The sequence below is a fragment of the Talpa occidentalis genome, unplaced genomic scaffold (genome assembly GCF_014898055.3).
Source record: "Talpa occidentalis isolate TD23 unplaced genomic scaffold, MPIMG_talOcc4v2.1 talOcc4.5, whole genome shotgun sequence".
Taxonomy (NCBI): Eukaryota; Metazoa; Chordata; class Mammalia; order Eulipotyphla; family Talpidae; genus Talpa; species Talpa occidentalis.
In genome coordinates, this window is record NW_023604861.1 from 116,203,267 (window position 1) to 116,226,908 (window position 23,642).

General features: G+C 39.1%; 1 protein-coding gene across 14 annotated transcripts in view; it reads left to right on the forward strand.

Annotated features, from left to right (window-relative positions):
• SLC8A1 (solute carrier family 8 member A1) overlaps nt 1–23,642 on the forward strand; it is a 664,135-nt gene that overhangs the window by 627,477 nt on the left and 13,016 nt on the right. The window lies entirely within an intron of this gene.

Below are 23,642 nucleotides of genomic sequence, written 5' to 3' on the forward strand. Positions count from 1 at the left end.
AACAGTTGGTGATGTCACTAAAGTTAGAGGAAGCCTAAAAATTGACAAAGAGAGAAACCAAGGGAGATTAGACACCAAATTTCATAAGATTTATTCCCTAAATGGCACAAGAACTGCCTGTTATCCTGAACTAAGACCATTGACCATAGGCAGCAGGCCCAAAGCACTTTGTCAAAACAGGGTATGTTCCTTTTTGAAACTTTTTGTATTCAATAGTTCTTTTTTTTTAAGATTTATTTATGCATACAAGAACTGGGGAGTACAGGCCAGAGGTGCGGGGCCGGGGTGGTGAGAGGATTCACCAGAGACAGAGAAACAGAGCAGGCAGATTGACTGAAACACACTGCTGAGGGGAGCAGCGGGAAAGACAGGAGAGGTCTGCTGCACCATGTGGGTCACCTCCCTGGCCTGGGATTGAACTCATGCTGCAGTGGCTGCAAACAGCTTCATAGTGCTGCGTCTTAACCCCTTGTGCGACTAGGGAGGCCCCTGTATTCAATAGTTTTAAGGGATTTTTTGCTGGCAGTTATAAGCCTTGACTTCTTTTTCTCAAGGATAGCACTGCATGGGTACCTGGCATTGAGCTCAAGGATGGAGGGGTCCAGGATAATGGCAGTGATGTCATCTACCAGGAGGTGGTCCAGGGAACAGAGTACTCAGAACGTGTCATGCCTGATCTGAAGATCTGCAGAGTCAGAGGAATAATGTCCCAATCCCATATGGGCCACTTTCATTCAGTCCCATAAGTCACTGTGCAAGAGAAAGGAGCTAAAAATATTCATTCTAGTCTTATCTGAGCCTTCTGACACATGCTCGTCAGCTAAAACAAGGACACTTGCAGAAACATATTGTGAAGGGGTATGTGTGTTGTATTTGGAGTATTAGTGCTAATGCATGTATGATATAGGAGTGAATGTAAATTTCCTCTTCAGTCTCAAGGTGCAAGGGAGCAAGCATCAAGTGCAGTGTAAGCATTAGCCCTCTTTGGTCCATGGGTTTCTAATGAGTGACTTATCAATAATGTTGAGATGATATGTTTCATGTCTCCCTTTTCACATATGAAAATACAGCATGAAAATGAAAAAAATTCAAGGACCACTATTTTTTTTCTTTTAACTACAGACTATACCCTGCATTTTTTATCAACTTTATTAGACTTAATTTACATACTGTAAAATTCATCCATTTGAAGTATACAACTCAGTTTTGGTTTTGCTTTTTTTTTTTGTTTGTTTTGGTAAATTTACTGTGCTACACACACATTATCCTAATCCAATCTCAGAATGTTTTACCTAATAAGATCCCTCTTGGCCTTACAGGTAATCCCCATTTCTACCTCTAGCCCAGGTGCCACTAATGAACTTTCTGACTCTGTAGATTTGTCTTATCTCAATTTCTCATGAGGGCCTTTATTAAAATAAGTGTCATAAGTTTGCAACTTGATAGTAACTATACTTGCTATAATATATAATGTAGAAATTCATCACTTTTGGTACTATTTTTTAAGTAATTTTTATTTTACCTATTGCAAAATCTTGATAGGCATTTTAAAACTACAAGTATAAGATATGTTTGGTCTGTACTACTTTGTACCTTTTAGAGCAATCCACTACCCTCCTTCAGTAGTAACCTTCGTTCATGTATTAGGACTTGCTGTGCGGAGACTATCATACAATGATACTTAGAATTAGCACTATGAATCTTGGGGCAACACCCCCTATTTAATGATATATAAATGCTGAATTGACCGACTCAGGCAGTTGGTTCATAACACAGCGCTAAGGGGGGTAAATCATAGGCTCAGTTTCTCACTCTCAACCACGGCCACAGCACGTGACCCCATAGATGCTGGACGTTGGACTCTGGATAAATACAAATCCAGGGAAACCACTAGGAAGAGATAAGAAACAAGGCTCAGTGAAAAGAAGCCAGGTGCATGATATCTCTGTACAAAGAATGCCACATTGTTACTAAATTCAAAAGGAAATAATGTGAACCCTAAAAACATAACTTAATTGCCATGCCATGGGCACCACATGAGCACCAAAATGAATTTAAAGCCTTTTGGTATTTTTAGAAGAGAAGGCAAATAAAATGCTAACTCAATTTAAAAGGCAAATCTTGCATGTGACTATAAAAGAGAACTGTTGGGGTAGTGAATATTATAGATATGAAATCATGGTACTTGGCATTTGTGCACAGTTCCAGCTGGCAGGCCACCGTTGCTCCTCAGCACACAGACCTCACATCCTGCCTTTCCCAGGAATGAAACATAAGCTATATATTACTTGTTTATACTCTGCTTCATTCTAGGAAAGGATGTAAACCTAATAAAAGGCCTTATATTATTCAGCTACCTCTCCTGGCACTTGATCCAGAAGCACCAAATCTATGGTGACCATATTTTATACATTTTGTTTAGCTCAGTACACATAAGTCCTATATTTTGCGCACAAGGAGAAAATAGCTTAGTTTGGCTCTATTATTTACAATCAGGAAATCGTGTCATGCTAGCTTTCTTCTCCCTCTCCCCCGCCCTCCAGAGCCCAGGGGGCATTTTGGCATGGTCCTCCATAAATTACAAGCTATTCTTGGGTTATCACTGTAAAAAATCATGGGTTGAAACAGCAAGGAAGACTTACGGTAGTTCTAAACTAAGAGGATCCCCACTGGGGTCCACAAATCAGTCTAGCAGAGGACTAATTATACTTCTTCATTCCTGAGTGACAGTTGCTAAACAACAAATGTGCAAAAGGATCTTGAAAAATGTCCTTGGAAAGGTTCTGGGTATGGTGACCCTTCAGATGGCTGGAAAATGGCAAAACAAAAACCCTAAACTATCCCACTTGCCTAACAAAGGAGGGTAGGGTAGCTCAGCTGGTTCATAGGGAGCTTTGTCCTCTGTGTGAGGCCATTAGAGAGGGTCCCAGGGACTCCTGCTTTTTACTCTGTGCATTCAGAGTTTTACACCTAAGGAGAAAAGGAGCAAACCACTTAGAAGCACCTGACATCAAAAGCTTGTACTGTATGGAGTATTCCTGGCTTGAGAGAAAGAGTTAATTAAGCCTTATCTTCTACAGCTCTGCTATACCTGAGCTGAATCTACAGTAGAATATTAATGACTAGTAACACTCAGGATAAGAAAAATAACTATGTTCTGACAGATGATACAAAGGCCAGAAAGTCCAAATGGAGACTTTGAGGCAATGAAACATTCTCCATCATCAAATATTCAAGTGATCTTCCCTCTACACTCATCATTAGGCATTACAAAGGAGAGTGATACTATTTTTAAAAAATAAAGGAGCAATATGATCCAGTGGCAGGGTACTAGCTTCAGAGCCAGTATCTTCAGCATTTATCTGTTTTGATTGCTGAGTAGTATTCCATTGTGTATATATCTGCATTTGTTTTCATCCATTCCTTCTACAAACATTGATTGAGCACCCACCATGCACGAGGTACTGTTCTCCATGGTGGAGGTGGAGGGATAAACAAGGTAGACATGTTCAGTCCTTTGAAGCTCACATCCCTGTGGGAGGAGACACTCAATAAAATATGATATGATTTCAGATATCAATGAGGATGCACATGGTTGAAAAGAAAATGGAATCGTGGAATCAGGATATTGAGAGAGTGTGTGTGTGTGTGTGTGTGTGTGTGTGTGTGTGTGTGTGTGTGTGAAGTTATTTTAATAAGGTGGTATGATTCCCGGCACAACTAATCTTTAGCAAATTACTAATCACTCATACCTCTGGTTCTCTCAGTGCAGATTTTCCCAGGCAGCACTAAGCTTAGAAACTGTGAAAGTTGATATATATTATTTATATACTTTTTACATTATACGTTCATTGTTCGCTCAGGTGTAATCCTCATAAAGTTACCACCACCAAAACCCTCCTCAACCGTCATCATAGTCTCCTGTGCTCCTTCCTGCCATGTTTTGACCCCTCTTCCTCCCCAGCTGAATGTCTCCTGTTTATAGTGAGCCTGCTAGTTTTTTTTTTCTTTTTCTTGATCCCTTGTTTATTTTCCCTATGTTCCTCTTATAAATGAAATCATCTAGTATTTTTCTCTTTACTTCTGATTTATTTCACTGAGCGGTATCTCTTCTAGCTCCCTCTAGGCTGATGCAAATAGCATGTATTTATTGTTTTTGGTTGCTGAGTAGTATTCCATTGTGTGTATATACCATATATTCTTGATCCAGTCACCTGTTTGGGGCATTTAGGTTGTTTCCATATCTTAGCTATTGTAAATAGTGCCGCAAAAACATAGGAGTGATGGTTTCCTTTCAAATTAATGTTTTTGTGGCTGTTGGGTAGATTCCTAGGAATGGAATTGCTGAGACATGTGGTAGCTCCATTTTTATTAGTGTGAGGGTCTTCCACACATATTTTACACATTCTGTATTCTCACCAGCAGTGTAAGACAGTGTCCTTTTCTCTACATCCTTGCCAGCATTTCTTGTTGCCAGTTTTTTTTTTTCATATGTGCCATTCTCATTGGTGTGAAGTGGTATCTCATTGTGATTTTGATTTGCATTGCCCTGATTATAAGTGATGTTGAACATTTTTTCATGTACCTGTTGTGCATTTGCGTTCCCTCTTTGGAGAAGTCTTTTTAGCTCTTCTTCCCAATTTTTGACTGGATTGTTGGCTTTGTTTTTGTTAAGTCCTGTGAGCTCTTTGTATATCTTTGAAATTAGGCCCTTATTACTTGTGTGGATTGTAAATATTTTTTCCCAATTGGTAGGGTGTCTCTTTGTTTTCATTGTCTTGTTTGCTGTATGGGAGATTTTAGTTTGATTCCAGCTGTTTATCTTTTCCTTCACTTTCTTTGCTTTGGGCAATGACTCTTTAAAGATGTTTCTGAGATGTACATAATGCAGTTTTCTTCTATATATTTTATGGTTTCAGGTCTTATGTTCAAGTCTTTGATCCATTTCGAGTTGGTTTTTATGCATGGTGTGAGGTAGTAGTCTAGTTTCATTCTTTTGCATGTGCCAGTCCAGCTTCCCAGCACCATTTATTGAGAAGACAGCACTTGTTCCATTACATATTCTTTGTTTCTTTGTCATAGATTAGTTGTCCATATATGTGTGGCTTTATTTCTAGGTTTTCAATTTGATTCCATTGTTCTGTGTGTGTGTGTGTGTGTGTGTGTGTGTGTGTGTTTTCCAGTACCATACTGTTCTGATTACATACCTCCATTTCCTTCTTTGTAGTCTGTAGAGCTTTGGCTATTTGAGGCTTTTTGTGATTCCATATGGATTTTAGTATTGTTTGTTCTATTTCTTTGAAGAATGCCATTGAGATTTTTGTAGGAATTGGATTGAATCTGTAAATTGCTTTCAGTAGGATGGCCATTTTGATAATGTTAATTCTTCAGATCCACAAGCAGGGGATGTCTTTCCATTTCTTTGTGTCTTATTTATTTTAACAATGTTTTATAATTTTTTTGTATAGGTCTTTCACCTCCTTTGTTAGATTTATTCCCAGGTATTTAATTTTTTTTTGGTACAGTTATAAATGGGATCTTTTTTAAATTTCTTCTTCAGAGTGATTGTTTGCATTTAGGAAGCCTTTATTTTTGTGTGTTGATTTTGTATCCTGTTGATTTTGTATCTTTGTTAAACTGCTTTATTTTTTTTTATTTTTATTTTCATTTTGAGATTTATTTATTTATACAAGCACTGGGTACAGTCAGAAGCACGGGAGGGTGAGAGAATTCACCAGAGCCAGAGCGGAGAGCAGAGTAGGCAAACTGATGAAACGCACTGCTGAGGGGAGCAATGGGCACGGCAGGAGAGGTCTGTCTCGAGATGTGGGACCTTCACTGGTGGCCAGGGATCCAACCGGCGCTGCAGAGGCTGCAGGCAGCTTCACAGCCCAGCACTCGATGGCTACACCACCAGGGGAGGCCCTCAACTGGTTTATTTTTTAATTAGTTTTTCTGTAGAGTGAAAAAATATTTTTTCTTAAACTCATAATTCATATAATACACTACCTTTGAATTATCCAGTGTTTTCCTTCTCTCTCTGACAGCTATAACTATCATGTCATCCCTACCACATGTGTTCTTACCAGACAGTATCTCAGGGTCTTGGGGTTTTCTTCCTGACACCCCTTCCCCTTTCAATCTGAATAGTCTGTGTTAGTTAGGATTAGGAATATCCAATAAATGATCCATGCTGAGATATCAGTGATATAAGATGATTTCGTTACAGCAGAGCATTTGCATTTAATACAAAAAAGTGTTTCAACAGTACCACATTTGCAAAGCTTCATTCTTTAAAAGGTAAATTTGTATTATTCCTCTCTTGGCTACCCACAGCAGCCCTGGGAGTTTTGCAATCTGTGTGTGTTTTCAGCTTCACAGCCTGTTGAATATCAGGCAGGAACAGGTTTGGTGAGGAATCATGTAACTGAGCCCATAGCATGAGCACTCAGCACCAGGAACCACAGGATGGGAATGCTGATCTCACCCCTGGTGTCCCCCAGTCCATCTAATCCCTAAGGAACTCCAGATTCCCGCCCTCCCCTGAAAAAATGGGGCTGATGGTAGCTGTTCACCACCAATCCCCCACCCCAACAAACACACTTAGAATTATCAAGAAGAGCAAACAATGTAACAACTATGGAAGTGCTCTGAAAATTATTACATGTTATGAAAATTAAGAGACAGATGTCAAAAGACATTTCTTTTGCACCATGTAAGAGCTGTGCTGGGTGCCTGGGAGAGAGACAAGGACAAAACTTTACAGTAAGGCTTATCTTCATTGCATATTCTTAGCAACCTGGATAGACACTATAGCTTATTTTCTGGTCTTTGCATTTCAAATTACATCTCTAGTCAGAATCCAAGTGCAAATGATGAAAGATGGGCATTACAATCCTTCCCAGACATCTCAAGGGCACAAATCTCTTAACAAGCTTGCAAAAAGTACTTTCAGGTCAAGTGAATATGCAAAGCAATTTTGTAAATTGAAATATATTTTGTAGGTCCATAAAATATACTGTTAGTAAATGAAACATAATGTTTCTGTACCACAAAATACAAAACTAAGAGCAAGGATTTGGATCCTGTTCTATAGTCCATTGACAGGAATGGTCGGAAAGACACTAAGAAACACATCATTTCCCTTCACTGCCAGTCCTGGGCGAATGTTGCTAGAGGGGGAGTTTGTTTTCTAGCATTCTTGTTCCACTTTGTGGGCTGTCCTAGGCATTTGCTGACTCTGGACTCCAGGCCAGCTCCTGAGGGCTAGGAAGTTTCTTTATTTCTTCCATTCTTCCTCCCTTTTTTTTTCACACCAGTGGAAATGTACCTACTCTGCAGATTTATGTCTGATGCTTCCATCACAGAATCCCCAGTGTGACTACTAAAAAGACCTGCAAATCAACCTACCTCCCCTTCCCTGACCCACTTATGTAGATGAGACTGTTTTTGTCTTTTTTTTAGTAGATATTAACCTTTTAATAACACAAATAATATATTCTCTGTATAAATAAAATTAGTCATAAGCAAGGAGTAAAGAAGAAATCATGCATTCTGCAACCCCACCATTTATTTTCATTGTTTTTTTTAAAGATTATTTATGCATACAAGAGCTGGGGTACAGGCCAGTGGTGCGGGGGGTGGGGGTGACAGGATTCACCAGAGACAGAGCGGGGAACAGAACAGGCAGAGTGACTGAAATACACTGCTGAGGGGAGCAGCGGGTGAGTCAGGAGAGGTCTGCTGCACCATGTGGGTAGCTCCCTAGGTGGGGATCAAACTCGTGCTGCAGCAGCTGCAGATAGCTTCATAGGTTGTGTCTTAACCCCTTGCACCACTAGGGAGGCCCTTATTTTCATTCTTACATCTTTCAACCTTTAAAATTCTGGGATATTTAAGTAAATGTGTATACAAACATATATTTACCTATACTTTTAATGGCCTCATACAAGTGTAGTTACTTTCTCATTTAGCAATGTGTCATGAAGAATTTTCTAAATGTATCCTTTACGTTGTGATTTTAGCAGTTGCAAAACATTGTTATATGAAGTTGGAATTTATTTTATCAAAGATGATGAACAATTCAATCGTTTGTTTTTCTCTAACATTAAAAATACTACTATGATCATTCCCATATGTAAAGTTTCACAACTGCCAAATTACTTCTGAATCCCCAGAAGAATTGCTACCAAAGATTTTGTAAAATTTTGATAGACACAAATGCCTTTCTGATGCATTATATGATTGATCTGTAGGAACGAGCTAATGGGGGAGGGAGGGTTTACACAAAGCGAAGGCAGGGTGGGAATAGAATGAGGGGAATCATCAGAACTTTTCAGAAACCCAAGTCTTACCTGTCCTCAAGTCTCATCTGCTGTCTCAGCCCTGGGTTGAAATTGTATGAAGTGACCTTTTTATCAAATTGCTTCCATTTGCCTATTTTTATTGGTGTTCATGCTTTCCTGAACTTATCATGAACAAAGCAACCTTTCCAAATCCAGACTTTAGAATCACTGCCATCCCACCAACCTGGAAATTCTTCTGTAGCCCATGAAAGGGACCGAGACGTGAGAGTGAGGATTGCTGTTTACATTATTCTCTCTCTCTGACTTATTTTTTTTGTCAGATCCTCCTCGGCTATCTCTAGTCCCAGTGAGAGTTGGAACACCTATGTCTTTACCATCTCTGGAACACCTATGTCTTTACCATCTCTTTGAGGAAGGGGATTTGAGAAGATTCAGATAGGCTATGGATGTTCTGGAAATAGAACAAAGCACAGAAGAAAGGACCAAGCTTCAAACACAAGGGGGGTTAAGAGTGAGAACAAGGGAAGTAGTTGGGAAGGAAGGAAGAGCATCTGGAGGACAGTTTCATTTTTGAGACACACAGTTGTAGCTTTATGTTAACCAGCCAACTGGCCTGGAAGATATGATAAGTAATTCAGGTATTGTTTTAGTTTCAAATCTGTCCTGTTTTCCTTTTCAAAATTAGCAAAGTGTTTTTTTTTTTTTTTTTTTTTTTTTTTTTTTTTTTTTTAAAAAAGACCCATTTATTCAGTGTCATGATCAGATTATTACATTTAGCAATCAACAGCATAGGTGCAAAAATAAAATCTTTGTAAAAACCCTTTTTGGAATATACCTTGCACTTTCTACAGAACAGAAACTGGAATAATCTGTTATACAATTAGTCACAAATATTATATTCCTCAAGTTTTTTGCCCATACACATGAGTTATTGATCTTTGAACAGCTAGGCCCTGCCACCACTGTGCTTGGCCAAGTTCACAAATCTGTTGCAGCCTGTAGCCTCCCTATCTTCTCTGGTCCTTCTTTCCTGCTACACTTTGTTTCCCGGCAGTTAATTAAAACTACCCACCTCTACCATAGCTACTCTTAGCAAAGTGTTTTTTGACCTCATCTTAACAACCTTCTTGAACTCTGTATTATTTAAAGAAAGGTTCATTACAAAAAAAATAGTAAGTTAGGGCTCAAAATTGAAAATATAAAAGACTTGATGTTATTTTAAATCCATTTTTACATACTGAAAAGACAGTGTAAATGTAATGCCGGGAGAAACCAAGACTTAAGGACTCAAAAAATTGCTTTATCAGTCAATGAATTCTACTATTGTTCTAAAAAATGAGGGCCCTTCCATGAAAATTGCATTCTTAATCTGTTTCTGATCCATGCCAATGTAACATTTTGCTAGCAGTCAGGCTGATGTTTCTATAAAGAACAATTTTACTCATTTTGCCTTCAAGTAATCAGTGTTTTAACATTGTGAAGTTAGTTAAACATGAAGCTTCTGGACATTTGCTTTGAACCCTTTGTCCATTTTCAGATTTAAGATGCTCCAGTTATCTAGCCCTTGAAAATACATCACGATTTTGTGCATGAGCTCACAACATCCCCAGACTTGTGGTTAAGCATGTGTGGTCCACCTGGGGCCTCACTCTGCTCACTGGCTGGCAAATCTTTTATACTTGGGCTAAAATTTTCACATCTATAAAATGTGGATAACATTAGTATCTTCCTCATACAGTTGTTTTGTGGATTATATGAGAACTTAGATATGGTGCCTGACCTAGGAAGTCTCATGTTAACTATTGCTGTCCAATCACCACCATCAATTCTGGACATCAAGACCAGGCTTTTTTCTTTCTTTTTTTTTTTTTTCTTTTTTGATTAAACTTTTTTCTTACATTGTTGTTGGTTTTTGTACAATATTTGATTTCTCCATTGAGGTTTAGTCCCCATAAACTTCCACCACCACATCACTCGTGAACCATCATCATACTCCTTTGTGCTCTTCCCTCCCCTTTTTTGATGCATCTACCTCCCCCTCCCTTGCTACATGCCTCAGATCTGCAGTTTACAAGTCTTGTCTCTTTTTTTGACCATTTGTTCAGTTTCCTATATTCCTCCTATAAGTGAAACCATCCAATATCTTTCTTTTTCCTTCTGATTTATTTCACTGAGCATAACCCCTCCCTACCAACTCCATCCACATTGCTTCGAATGGCATGTGTCTATCATTTTTGATTGCTGAATAGTATTCCATTGCATATTATAATACAGCTTCTTGATGTATTCATCTGTTTTTAGGCATTTTGGTCATTTCCATATCTTAACTATTCTAAATAGTGGTACAATAAATATCAGAGTGCAGGTTTCCTTTCAAATTAGTGTTTTTGTGTTCTTTGGGTAGATCCTAGGAGTAGAATAACTGGGTCATATGGCAGATCTATTCCTAGTGTTTTTGAGGAACCTCCACACAGCTTTCCATAGTGGTTGGACCAGTTTGTATCCCCACCAGCAGGACAAAAGGGTTCCTCTCTCTCTACATTCTTGCCAGCATTTGTTGTTGCCAGTTGTTTAATAAGGGCCATTCTCACTGGTGTGGGATATCACATTGTGCTTTTGATTTGCATTTCCCAAGACCAGGCATATTTCCCCATAATCCTACATAATCTCTATTAACCCAAAATAACCTGGCTGAAGGAAACCATAATAAAATAAAATCATGATAATTTTATTTTATTTATTTTTTACATCATTTTTCATTTTGTACAATGTATGCATTTTCACCCCAGTTATAGTCCCAGTGAAATTCCCAACACCCATTCACCCATGATCTATCACTATGGTCCCTCGTGCTCTACCCTCCCTTGTTTTGACCCTACTCCTTTCTCCCCCACTACAGAATGTCTCTAGTTTGTAATTGTCTGTTGATTTTGATTTTTGCTTTATTACAGTCACTTTTTCCCCCTGATCCCTTATTTGTATCCTCTACATTCCTCCTATAAAGGAGGAATTCCGGTATTTTCCTTTTTTTTTTTTTTTTTCTGGTTTATTTTACTGAGCATAATCCCTTCCAGCTCCATCCATGTTGCTGCAAATGGCATGAGTTTACCTATTTTGATTGCTGAGCAATATGTTATTGTGTATATATACCACATCTTCTTGATCCAGTCATCTATTTTTGCGCATTTGGGTTGTTTCTGTAGCTTACCTATTGTAAATAGTGCTGCAATAAACATAGGGGTGCAGGTGCCCTTTTGAATCAATGTTTTTGTGTTCTTTGGGTAAATGCCTAGGAATGGAATTGCTGGATCATATGGAAGCTCCATTTTTAGCAGACTAAGGAACCTCCACACAGCTTTCCATAGTGGTTGGACCAGTTTGCACTCCCACCAGCAGTGCAGGAGAGTTCCTTTTTCACCATATCCTCACCAACATTTGTTGCTAGTTTTTTTAATATGTGCCATTCTCACTGGTGTAAGATGGTGTCTCATTATAGTTTTGATTTGCATTTCCCTGATTACAAGTGATGTTGAGCATTTTTTCATATGCCTGTTGGCCATTTGCATTTCCTCTTTGGAGAAGTTTCTTTTTAGCTCTCCTGCTCATTTTTTGACAGGGTTATTTACTTTGGTTTTGTTGAGTCTTGTCAGCTCTTTGTAGATTTTTGTGATCAGTCCCTTATCATTAGTGTTGTGTGCAAAAATTTTCTCCCAATCAGTGGGGTGTCTCTTAGTTTTGGTTACTGTCTCTTTTGTTGTACAGAAGCTCTTTAATTTGATGTAGTCTCAGCTGTTTATCTTTTCCTTCACTATTACTGGTTTGGGTGATGTGTCTTTAAAGATGTTATTGAGGTGCATGTCATGCAGTGTTTTACCTGTATTTCCTTCTATACATTTTATGGTTTCAGGTCTTATGTCTAGTTCTTTAATCCATTTGAGTTGTTTTTTGTGCATGGTGTGAGGTAGTAGTCATACATTCATTCTTTTGCATGTAGCAACCCACTTTTCCCAACACCATTTATTAAAATTTCTTTGCTCCATTGCATATTCTTTGCTTCATTGTCAAAGATTAGTTGACCATAAATCTGTGGGTTTAATGCTGGGTTTTCTATTTGGTTCCATTGGTGTGTGTGTGTCTGATCTTGTTCTAATACCATGCAGTTTTGATTATTATGGCTTTGTAGAATAGTTTGAAGTCTGGGCATGTAATGCCCTTCTTTTTTTTTTTTTTTTTTTTTTTTTCAGGAGAGCTTTGGCTATTCAGGGGTTTTGGTGGCTCCATATGAATTTCATCAATATTTGTTCTGTTTCTTTGAAGAATATCATTGAAATTTTTATTGGAATGGCATCGAATCTGTAAATTGCTTTTGGTAGGATGGCCATTTTGATAATGTTAAGTCTTCCAATCCGTGAGCAGCGGATGTCTTTCCATTTCTTTGTATCTTCTTTTATTTCTTTTAACATTGTTTATAGTTTTCTTTGTATAGGTCCTTTACCTCTTTTGTTAGGTTTATTCCCAAGTATTTGATTTTTTTTTGTTTCAATAATAACAGGAATGGCTTTTTTAATTTCTTCTTCATATTTATTGTTTGTGTATAGAAAGGCTACTGATTTTTGCATGCTGATTTTGTATCCTACTACTTTACTAAACTGGTTGATTAGTTTGATTAGTTTTTCCATGGAGTTTTGGGGGTTCTCTATGTATATTACCATATCATCTGCAAATAGTGATAGTTTTACTTCTTCCTTCCCTATTTGGATTCTTTGTATGTGTTTCTCTTGTTTATTGCTCTGGCTAGGACTTCCAGTATTATATTGAAAAGCAGTGGTGAGAGTGGACATCATTGTCTTGTCCCTCATCTTAAGGGAAATGCTTTCAATTTTTCACCATTGAGAATGATATTGGCTATGGGCTTGTCATATATGGCCTTTATGATGTTGAGTCCTGTTCCTTGTATCACGAGAATTCCGAGGGCCTTTATCATAAATGGATGTTGTACTTTGTCGAAAGCTTTCTCACATCTATTGATATTATCATTTTTTTTATATTTATTTTTGTTGATGTGATGGATTACATTGATTGATTTTCAGATGTTGAACTGTCCTTGTGTCCCTGGAATAAACCCTACTTGGTCGTGATGAATTACCTTATGGATACTTTGTTGGATTCTGCTAGCTAAAATTTTATTGAGGATTTTTGCATCAGTGTTCATTAGAGAGATTGGTCTGTAGTTTTTTTTGTGTGTGTTGTCCTTGTTTGGTTTTGGTATTAGTGTAATGTTGGCTTCATACAACGTGTTTGATATTATCCCTTCCTTCTCAATTTTTTGAAAGAGTTTGTGAAGGATAGGCACTAGTTAGTTTCTGAATTTTTGATAGAATTCATTTGTAAATCCATCTTGTCCTGGGCCTTTGTTTTGGGGGAGAGTTTTGATTACCATTTCAATTTCACTGCTTGTAATTGGCCTGTTTAGGTGTTCTATGTCTTCTTTATCTAGCTTTGGGTGATTGTAAAGTTGTAGGAATTTGTCCATTTCTTCATAATTGTTGAATTTACTGGCATATAACTGTTCATAGTAGTTTCTGATTATTCTTTTGATTTCTGCTGTCTGTTGTGATCTCCTCTTTCATTTGTGATCCTATTTTTGTTTTTCCTCTGTAAGCTTGGCTAGGGGTTTGTCTATTTTATTTATTTTTTCAAAGAACTAATTTTAGGTTTCATTACTTTTTTGGATTTTTTTTTAGTTTCTATTTCATTTATTTCTGCTTTGATTTTTATTATTTCCTTTCTACTGGTCTTAGGGTTTTTTGGTTGTTCTTTTTCTAGTTCTTTGAAATGTAAGATTAAGTTGTTTCTTTGGTTTCTTTCTTGTTTCTTGATGTGAGCCTGTATTGCTGTGTTTTTTCCTCTTACTACTGCTTTTGCTGCATCCCATACATTCTGGAAAGTTTTGTCCCCCTTGTCATTCAACTCAAAGTATTTTTTTTTTATTTCTTCTGTGATCTCCTCATTAGTCCAGTGGTCTTCCAGTAGTGTGGGCTTCAATCTCCATGAGGTGGGAGGGTTCCTTGCCTACTTTTTATGGTTTATTTCTAGTTTGATGCCTTCATGGTCAGAGAAGATAGATGGTATGATTTCAATCTTGGTGTATCTGTTGATGTTTGTCTTGTGTCCCAGTATGTGATCAATCCTGGAAAATGATCTGTGTGCACTTGAGAAAAATGTGTACTCAGATTTTTTGGGGTGTAGTGTTCTACAGATGTCTGTTAAGCCCAAGAGGTCTAGATTCTTATTTAGAGCTTTAGTGTCCTTACTTATTTTTTCTCATTGATCTATCCATTGTTGATCGTGATGTGTTGAAGTTTCCTACTACATATGTGTTTTCTCTGATGTCTGTTTTCAGAGATGATAATAGTTGTCTGATATATTTTGGTGCTTCTTCATTTGGTGAGTAAATGTTAATGAGTGTTATGTCTTCTTGATGTATTGTCCCCTTGATCATAATGTAGTGACTCTCTGGGTCTCTTTTTTACCTTTTTGAGTTTGAAATCTGTTTTATCTGATATAAGTATAGCTGTTCCTCCTTTCTTTTTTGGTCCATTTGCTTGTAGGATTGTTTTCCATCCTTTTAATTTCAGAATATTTTTATCTTTTGTAGTTAAATGTGTTTCCTGGAGACAGCAAAAGGTTGGGTTTTATTTCTTAATCCAGCCTGCGACTCTGTGTCTTTTATTGAGGAGTTTAGTCCATTTACATTTAGAGTTAATATTGATACGTTAGCATCTGTATTTGCCATTTTGTTTGTATTTTCTGTGGTTTAATTTTTTTGTCTTGTTTCATTCTTATTCATCCCTCTATTGGCTCCGGCTTTAGTGCTCCTTGTAGTATCTTTTGGAGTGGGGGTTTAGTCGAAATGAAAATCTGGAGTTTCTGTTTGCCTGGGAAGGTCCTTATTCTTTCTTCATAGAGGAAGGAAAGCTTTGCAGGATAAAGTATTCTTGGTTGGCATTTGTTGTCTTAGAGTTTGTTGACTATGTCCCTCCATTCTCTCCTTGCCCTTAGTGTTTCTTCAGAGAAGTCTGATATCAGCCTGATTTATTTTCCTTTGTGTGTTATCTGTTTCTTCTCCTGTCAGCTTCATTGTTTTTTCCTTGTCTTGGATTCTCGGGAGTTTTACTATTATGTGTCTTACCGTATTTTTCCTTTCATCATGGAAGTTTGGTGTTCTTCTTGCTTCTTGTATGTCTAATTTCAGCTCCTTCATGCTTGGGATGTTCTCTTCAATTATCTCAAATATTTCCTATGTCTCTCTCCTCTCCTTCTGGGATTCCTATAACTCTTATATTTCCTTTCCTTGTGGAGTCAGATAGTTCCCAAAGTCTTTCTTCATTCTTTTTCCTTTGTACTTCTCTTTCCTTTTCTGTTTTGGTTCTTTTTATTTGTTGTCTTCGAGAGTACTTATTGGTTTTTCCATTTCATTTATTCTGCTTTCACTGCTTTTCCCAGAGTTCTTTACTCCTCCATTAATCCTTTAATCTCCTGCATTTCTTTCATTTCCCTTTTAGGGACTCAATTTCATTCTTCTGATTGTTTATTTTTCCCATATCATTTTTGACTCCTTTCCGTTTTTTTAATCATGGCGATTTTTAATTCTCTATCAGGAAGGCTCAGAAGTTCTTCCAAGTAACTGTTGTTACAGTCTGGTGGTTGATTTTCTTTTTGTGGTGTGTCCTTTCCCTGAGGACTTGCTTGGTTGCTTGTAATGTTTCTTCTCCATGCTGCTTGTTTTCTGATTTGTTCTGTGCATTGGGACACTGTGTCACTGGTACTGGCCGGCATCTCTTTGGTGAGCGCCTTTGGGGATATCGGAACCTGATGACCCAATCAAGTCCAATACTGTTACACCAGAATTGCAGTAGGGCAGTGGTACTATGGATATGTAAATGGGTGCTATCCTTGAGAATCCCCTCCCTCTATATTTAATTCCAGAGGTAGGTATTGAGGTCTCATAGACTGCCCTGGCAGTGGCTGGATCACCCCTTGGGCTCCAAATCACTGGATCCCCCACTGGGGATCCAATTCATGGCCAGTCTCAGGGCCTGGCTTGTGCAGGCTTTCAGCTCACCTCTGACTGTGGGGACAGCCCTTTCTCAGTTCCACACAGTTTTGGTGAGGTCCGAACACAAAGCTCCCTGTCTTAAAATGGTGCATCTGGGAGGCATTTCCCTGTACCCTTGGTCTGCCTTTTGCTACTTTTTTTAATATGTGCCATTCTCACTGGTATAAAATGGTATCTCATTGTGGTTTTGATTCACATTTCCCTGATTACAAGTGATGTTAAACATTATATCATATGCCTGTTGGCCATTTGCATGTCCTCTTTGGAAAAATTTCTTTTTAGCTTTCCTGCTCATTTTTTGACTGAGTTGTTTACTTTGGTTTTGTTGAGTCTCATCAGCACTTTGTAGATTTTTGTGATCAGTCCCTTATCATTAGTGTTGTGTGCAAAAATTTTCTCCCAACATGGATGTCTCCATGTTTTGGTTACTGTCTCTTTTGTTGTACAGAAGCTCTTTAATTTGATGTAGTCTCAGCTGTTTATCTTTTCCTTCACTATCACTGCTTTAAAGATGTTATTGAGGTATATGTCATGTAGTGTTTCACCTATTTTTTCTTCTATATATTTTATGGTTTCAGGCCTTATTATGTCTAGTTCTTTAATCCATATTGAGTTTGTTTTTGTGCATGGTGTGAGGTAGTAGTCTTACATTCATTCTTTTGCATGTAGCAACCCAGTTTTCCCAACACCATTTATTAAACTTTGCTCCATTGCATATTCTTTGCTTCTTTGTCAAAGATTAGTTGACCATAAATCTGTGGGTTTATTGCTGGGTTTTCTATTCGGTTCCATTGGTCTGTGTGTCTGATCTTGTTCCAGTACCATACAATTTTGATTATTATGGCTTTGTAGTATAGTTTGAAGTCTGGGCATGTAATGCCCTTCTTTTTTTTTTTTTTTTTTTTTTTTTTTTTTCAGGAGAGCTTTGGCTATTCAGGGGTTTTGGTGGCTCCATATGAATTTCATCAATATTTGTTCTATTTCTTTGAAGAATGTCATTGAAATTTTTATTGGAATAGCACTGAATTTGTAAATTGCTTTTGGTAGGATGGCCATTTTGATCATGTTAATTCTTCCAATCCATGAGCAGGGATGTCTTTCCATTTCTTTGTGTCTTCTTTTATCTCTTTTAACATCATTTTATAATTTTCTTTGTATAGTTCCTTTACCTCTTTTGTTAGGCTTATTCCCAGGTATTTGATTTTTTTTTTTTGTTTGAATAATAAGAGGAATGGTTTTCTAGATTTCTTCTTCAGATTGTTTGTATATAGGAAAGCTACTGATTTTTGCACGTTGATTTTATATCCTGCTACTTTACCAAACTGGTTGATTAGTTTGATTAGTTTTTCTGTGAAGTTTTTGGGGTTCTCTATGTCTATTATTATATCATCTGTGAATAGTGATAGTTTTACTTCTTTCCGTATTTAGATTCATTGTATGTCATTCCCTTGTTTTATTGCTCTGGCTAGGACTTCCAGTGTTACATTGAAAAGCAGCGGTAAGAGTGGACATCCTAGTCTTGTTCCAGATCTTAAGGGAAATGCTTTCAGCTTTTCACCATTGAGAATAATATTGGCTATAGGTTTGTCATATATGGCCTTTATGATGTTATGTTCCTTGTATCCTGAGAATTTTGAGGCCTTTATCATAAATGGATGTTGAACTTTATCGAATGCACTCTCAGCATCTTTTGATATTATTATATGAAAATCATGATAACTTTAATATCAGCATTACCTTTGCTGTCACCTGAACAAGGATATCTGAAACTTTTATTATGTATCTACTAATTCCCAGGCACTACACTAAGCTTGATTGCACTAAATCATTTTAACAGTGATTTATATGGGGACCTGTTTTTTCTTTATTTTACAGATGATTTTTTTAATTTTTTAATATATTTTTTAAGATTTATTTATGCACACAAGAGCTGGGGTGTAGGCCAGAGATGCAGGATGGACAGGGGGTGAGATGATTTACCAGAAACAGTGGGCAACAGCACAGCCAGACTGAATGAAATACACTGCTGAAGGGAGCAGCAGACGAGGCAAGAGAGGTCTGCTGTGCCATGTGGGTTAGCTTCCTGGCTAGGGATAGAACTTGTGTTACAGTGGCTGCCAATAGCTTCGTAGTGCTGAGATTTAACCCCTTGTGCCATCAGGAAGGCCCTATATTTTAAATATAGTACTTCCTTTTTACATTGATTTTTGGAAAATATTATTTCTCCCCTCAGGTATGATCACTATAGTTCTCCCACCACCAAAACACCAGTAGTTCATCACCATATTCCCTTGTGCTTTCCTCCCCTCCCCCACCCCCAACTTTTCACTCTCTACCCTCTGCCCCTCCCCTCCTGAACACCTCATATATCTATGGTCAGCCTTCAAGGTTTGTCTTTGACCCTTTGTTTGGTTTTTCTGTATTCCACATAAAAATGAAACCATATTATATTTATCTTTTTCATTCTAGCTTATTTTATCAACACTTCCAGCTCCATCCATGTTGCTGCAAATGGCGGGTTTATTTTTTTTGATTGCTGAGTAGTATTCTATTGTGTATATATACCACATCTTCTTGATCCAGTCATCTCTTTAGGGGCATTTAGTTTGTTTCCATATCTTGGCTATTGTAAATGGTGCTCCGGTAAAGATAGGGGTATAGGCTTTCTTTTGAATTAGTGTTTTTATGTTCTCTGGGTAGATCCTAGGAGTGGAATACCTGAGTCATATTGGCAGATCCATTTCTAGTGTTTTGATGAACCTCTACATGGCTTTCCAGATGATTTTGTCAGAGGTTTAGAGAGAGTAGATGTCCTGAGATCACAGAGCTAGTGTACGGCAAATGGGACGAGGACTAGATCTAATCCCCTAGCCTAGGCTCGTCACTACCATAACTAGATGCATTATGCAGGCCTCAGTGAGTATAATGGGCATTCTTTTGTATAATTGCCCCCACACACACAGGTGACCATATTAGACACAGTAACCTGAGCTTACTAAATACCTCCATGCCAAGCAGAACCATTAATTCACATGAACCAAGTGGGAAATGCCAGTTGCCATGGTCATCAGCCAGCGGCCTGTTTACCCAGTAGACCTGAGCCAGGAGAGGTCTCTCAAATGACTATTTTGTTCTTCATTGATCAGCACTTCCACCACTATCATTTGCATGAGTCTTTTTAAGTGGGAAATAAACGAGCAGCGAGCAGTACTGCAAAGTGAAAGTGATATTGTGGTTTTTGGAGTCAGTGGGTTTGGAGTGTGGGGTCCTTGGGTTCAGTCTGGGAAAGGTTTCACCACAGCTCCCATTTCAGTGGTGCTCAGCAAGTTTCCCTGGTGAGTTTCTCCATGAGACAGAGACATTAGTTATATTTAAAGAGCAGGTTTATTAGGGAAAGGGACAGAGGAATAAAGAAAACTTGTATAGACACAAGCAGGCAGGAAGAGCTGCCACAAAAGGGACAGGTTTGCCGAGAGAGGCCTGCATGGTTGCAGGTGGGCGGCCTTGAGGAGAGTAGCCTCCGAGGAGGGAGGTCAGTGAAGAGAAGCCCCAGCACAGTATAGGTCATGGGCAGGCGGGAGGCTGCTGCCCTGCAGAGGGAAAGAGTTGGTGAAAACAAGCACCTGCATAGACACAGGTGGGCAGATGGAGTGCTGCCCCAGCCTGTGCAGACACTGAACTGATACAGTCTTCTTCTGTTGGGAGGGGCTCACTCCTTGTGAGTCTTCAGTTGGTTGTTAATTTTGGATAACTATGCAGAATCTGAAAGGGACAGGAGATTCCACAATGGGCTCAATCTCCATTGTGGATGTGCCTGCCCTTGATACCAGCTTGGATGTTATGTTTTGTAATCTAGGAGTCCATGCCTAAGGATACTAGTTTTCGCAACTGTGTAGTCTGTGCCTGAGTATCTTGGTTTCCATAGCTGTGTCAATGGCTGTTAATTTCTACCTCCACCTCCTTGTTAGCCAGGTTTCTTGTCTTGTGGAGCACCTCCTTTTCAGTTTTTTTTCTATTCTTGTCCTCCATCAATACCGGTGTGGAGTTGTCGTGATGCAGAAATAATTTCTAGACTTTTACCCAGGCAAGGGAAGAACAAGCAGTACTTCAGGAATGGTGGGGTCAGGAGAAGCTTTATTACTCATGCATGAGGTCTCAGACCTGGGTAGCCCCATAAGGTCTGAGCACCCGTCTACAGACAAAGGGTCTCTTTTATACATAACCATCTTACAATGATAACATCGGTCAGTGAGCGCAAAAGTTCTTGACAAAAAGGGGGAAAAAATGCAGATATCCGAGGATGGCCTTAAAGATCAATCAGCCTGGCCAGTGGTTCCACTGCGTTAGAATGTTACCTCTTTTAGATATGCTTATTAAGGAAGCAAACTTGTTATTTACACCTACTTTGCATTATTTTCTGCACCAGGCCTGTGACTCTTTAGCAGGAAACAGGAAAGATTTCATTTGCTTAGCAGTTCCCTTTCAGTTGGGTTGGGAGACTGGGGTCCTTGGGCTTATTCTGGAAAGGTATCCCCTTTCACTGGCACCAGCAAGTTTCTCTGCGACCCAGAGATGTTAGTTATAACCAAAAGGGCAGGTTTATTATAAAAGGGAGAGAAGAAGAAAGTGCAACAGGGTGGTCCCCAGGAAAAGGAGAGGTTCCAGGTTCCCTGAGCCACCCAGGGGAGGGTAGTGCTGAGCAGGGAGGAAAAGCTGCTGGAGGGGAGACTAGAGTGGGAAGGAAGCAGGATGGAGACCCAGAAGGTGACCTGAAGAAGGCACAAGGAACAGAGAGACCTATAAAGAAGCTACGCTTGCTCCTTGGTCCTGGACTGGTTAAAACAGATGTGGGTGAGAGACCCTTGGGGAGGTTAACAATGATAGCTTTCCTCTTGGTTTTGAATTTGCTCTTTTCCTCCCAGACTTGTTTGACTGCTTCTGATCCTTTTCTATGCCCCCCCCACCCCCCCACCCCACCCCACACACACACCCTTGCTGGAAGTTGCTTTAGACTTGTGGCAGAATTTCAGGCCTTGATTTGGGCTAATCCTGTTTGGCTGGACATTTACCCACAAGGGGATGGGTAACTTTGTGTGCTTAATTTAGAAACTATATTTTCTTTCTTTTCTGTATTACACAGTAATTGTATTAAAGTTCCTTTCCATTAAAGGTCTTATGTTTTGTCTTGATGCAGCAGATGGCAGAACCTATTTAGATCAGGCAGGTTTGGGAGTTCTGGGATGCCCCAATCCCTATCCTGTAACAAAAGAACACTTGCATAGACACAAACAGGCAGGAAGAACTGCCCTGAAAGAGACAGGTTTGCTAAGAGAGAGGCCTGCATGGTCACAATGGGGAGGCCTTAAGGACAGCAGCCTCTGCTGAGAGCACTGGCATGGTACAGGGAATGGGGGGGCTGGGGCAGGAGGCTGCAGCCCGCCGGAGGCACAGACTGCACTGACATAGTCTTATTCTCCTTCACTCATTACTTTGTGGAATGGTTTGTTTATGTTGAATAACTATATAGATTTTGAAATGGGCTGGAGATTTTACAATGGCCTTCAATCTCCATATCTTCACCTCCAGGTCTGTGCTCCTGACACTCCTTACAGCATTGTGATACGTGCTTGGGTCTTGTGCTTTGTGATCCAGGCACTGGTGCCTAATGATCTTAGTTCCTATAAGCTGGGTTAATGGCTATGTTAACCCCCACCCCCCCACCTCCAGCTCTTGGCATTGTGTGAGTCAGATTTCTGATCTTGTGATGCCTCCTTTCCAGTTTCTCTATCCTCCCTGGGAAGTACCTACCCTGCCCGAGCATACATAACCTTGTCTGCTCCAGAACCATATTGACCCAGGTCTCAGACAACCAGGCTGGGACACTGCTGCTTTGCCAGGCCTAGGGTGGGAATGACCAAGTCATTGAATGGAATAAATTCCACCCCAGATAAACTGTCTGAGTTCATTGAAAGGTTCAAAATGTTTTTGTTGCCATCAAAGAGTTAGAATCCAATTTTAGAAAATTGTAGAAAATCGTATGAAGCAAGATGTTTGAACAAGGAAGAGGAACCTTAGGTTCCTCCCTGGGGAGTTTATGAACATCATCCTGGAAAATACATTCCGGATGTGTTTAGGAGTGGAGTATTATTTTCTTTTGAAAACATCTATCAAACTACAGTTTGGAAAGTCAATCCAACAGCACTGTTGGTTTGTGCTCATTCTCTTCTCTGCCTTGTGATCCTTAAAAATAACCGCCTATTATTTTTCTTTAAACTAGAATTAATCTTTTTCTGAATTTGAAATACACCAGGACTTCAGATACATAATGGGAATACTGTGTCCCAGAGTTAACATATGAAGAGAAATAATTTCCTATTTGATGGCAGTTTGCTTTTTGTTGATCTGCTTGTCCGAGTTATTTTACCTTGATTAATCTGGAGAAGCTACCCATGCCCTCACACAAATGGAGAATTGAGGGCTCTGGGTGATTAGAGGGTGTCAGTCTGACTAGGGGAACTATGGGTGTTATGAAGTCATTTTTGGAGATGTTGGGTTTGGAGAGTGGGTTCCCTGGGTTAACTCTGGGAAAAGTTTCACCAGAGCTCCCCATTCAGGGGCACAGAGTAAGTTTCCCAGGTGAGGTTCTCCACGAAACAGATGTTATCCAAAAGACCAGGTTTACCTTGGAAAGGAAGAGATGGAAAAAGGACATTTGTATAGACAAAGTGGGCAGTGATAGCTGCCCTTTGGAAGGAGTAGCCTTAAGTTTTATTGTCTTCTTTCATAGGGAGGGAGGGGCCCATTTGCGTGGAGTGGTTTCTTTGTTGTTGATTTTGGTAACTGTAGAATTTGAAAAGGACTAGAAATTTTACAATGGCCCTCAATCTCCATATCTTTACCTCCTTCTGCCTGACACACTCTACAGCAGTCTGGCACCTACTTGTATCTTGTGTTCTAGATTCTGACACCTAAGGATTTTTATTTTCCAATAGCTGGGTAAATGGTTATGCCAATCTCCTCTTCCCCCATCTCCAGCTAACATGTGAGCCAGGGTTCTGGTCTTGTGGCACCTCCTTTCCAATTTTTCTATTCTTATCCTCCATCACTTAAAACACATCCCAGATCAGGAAGCAGAAACTCAGGGTGGGACTAGCAAGTTTCTATCCTTGAAAAGTTCCCTGGATGAGTCTGATGTGTGGCATAATAGAAACAGATAT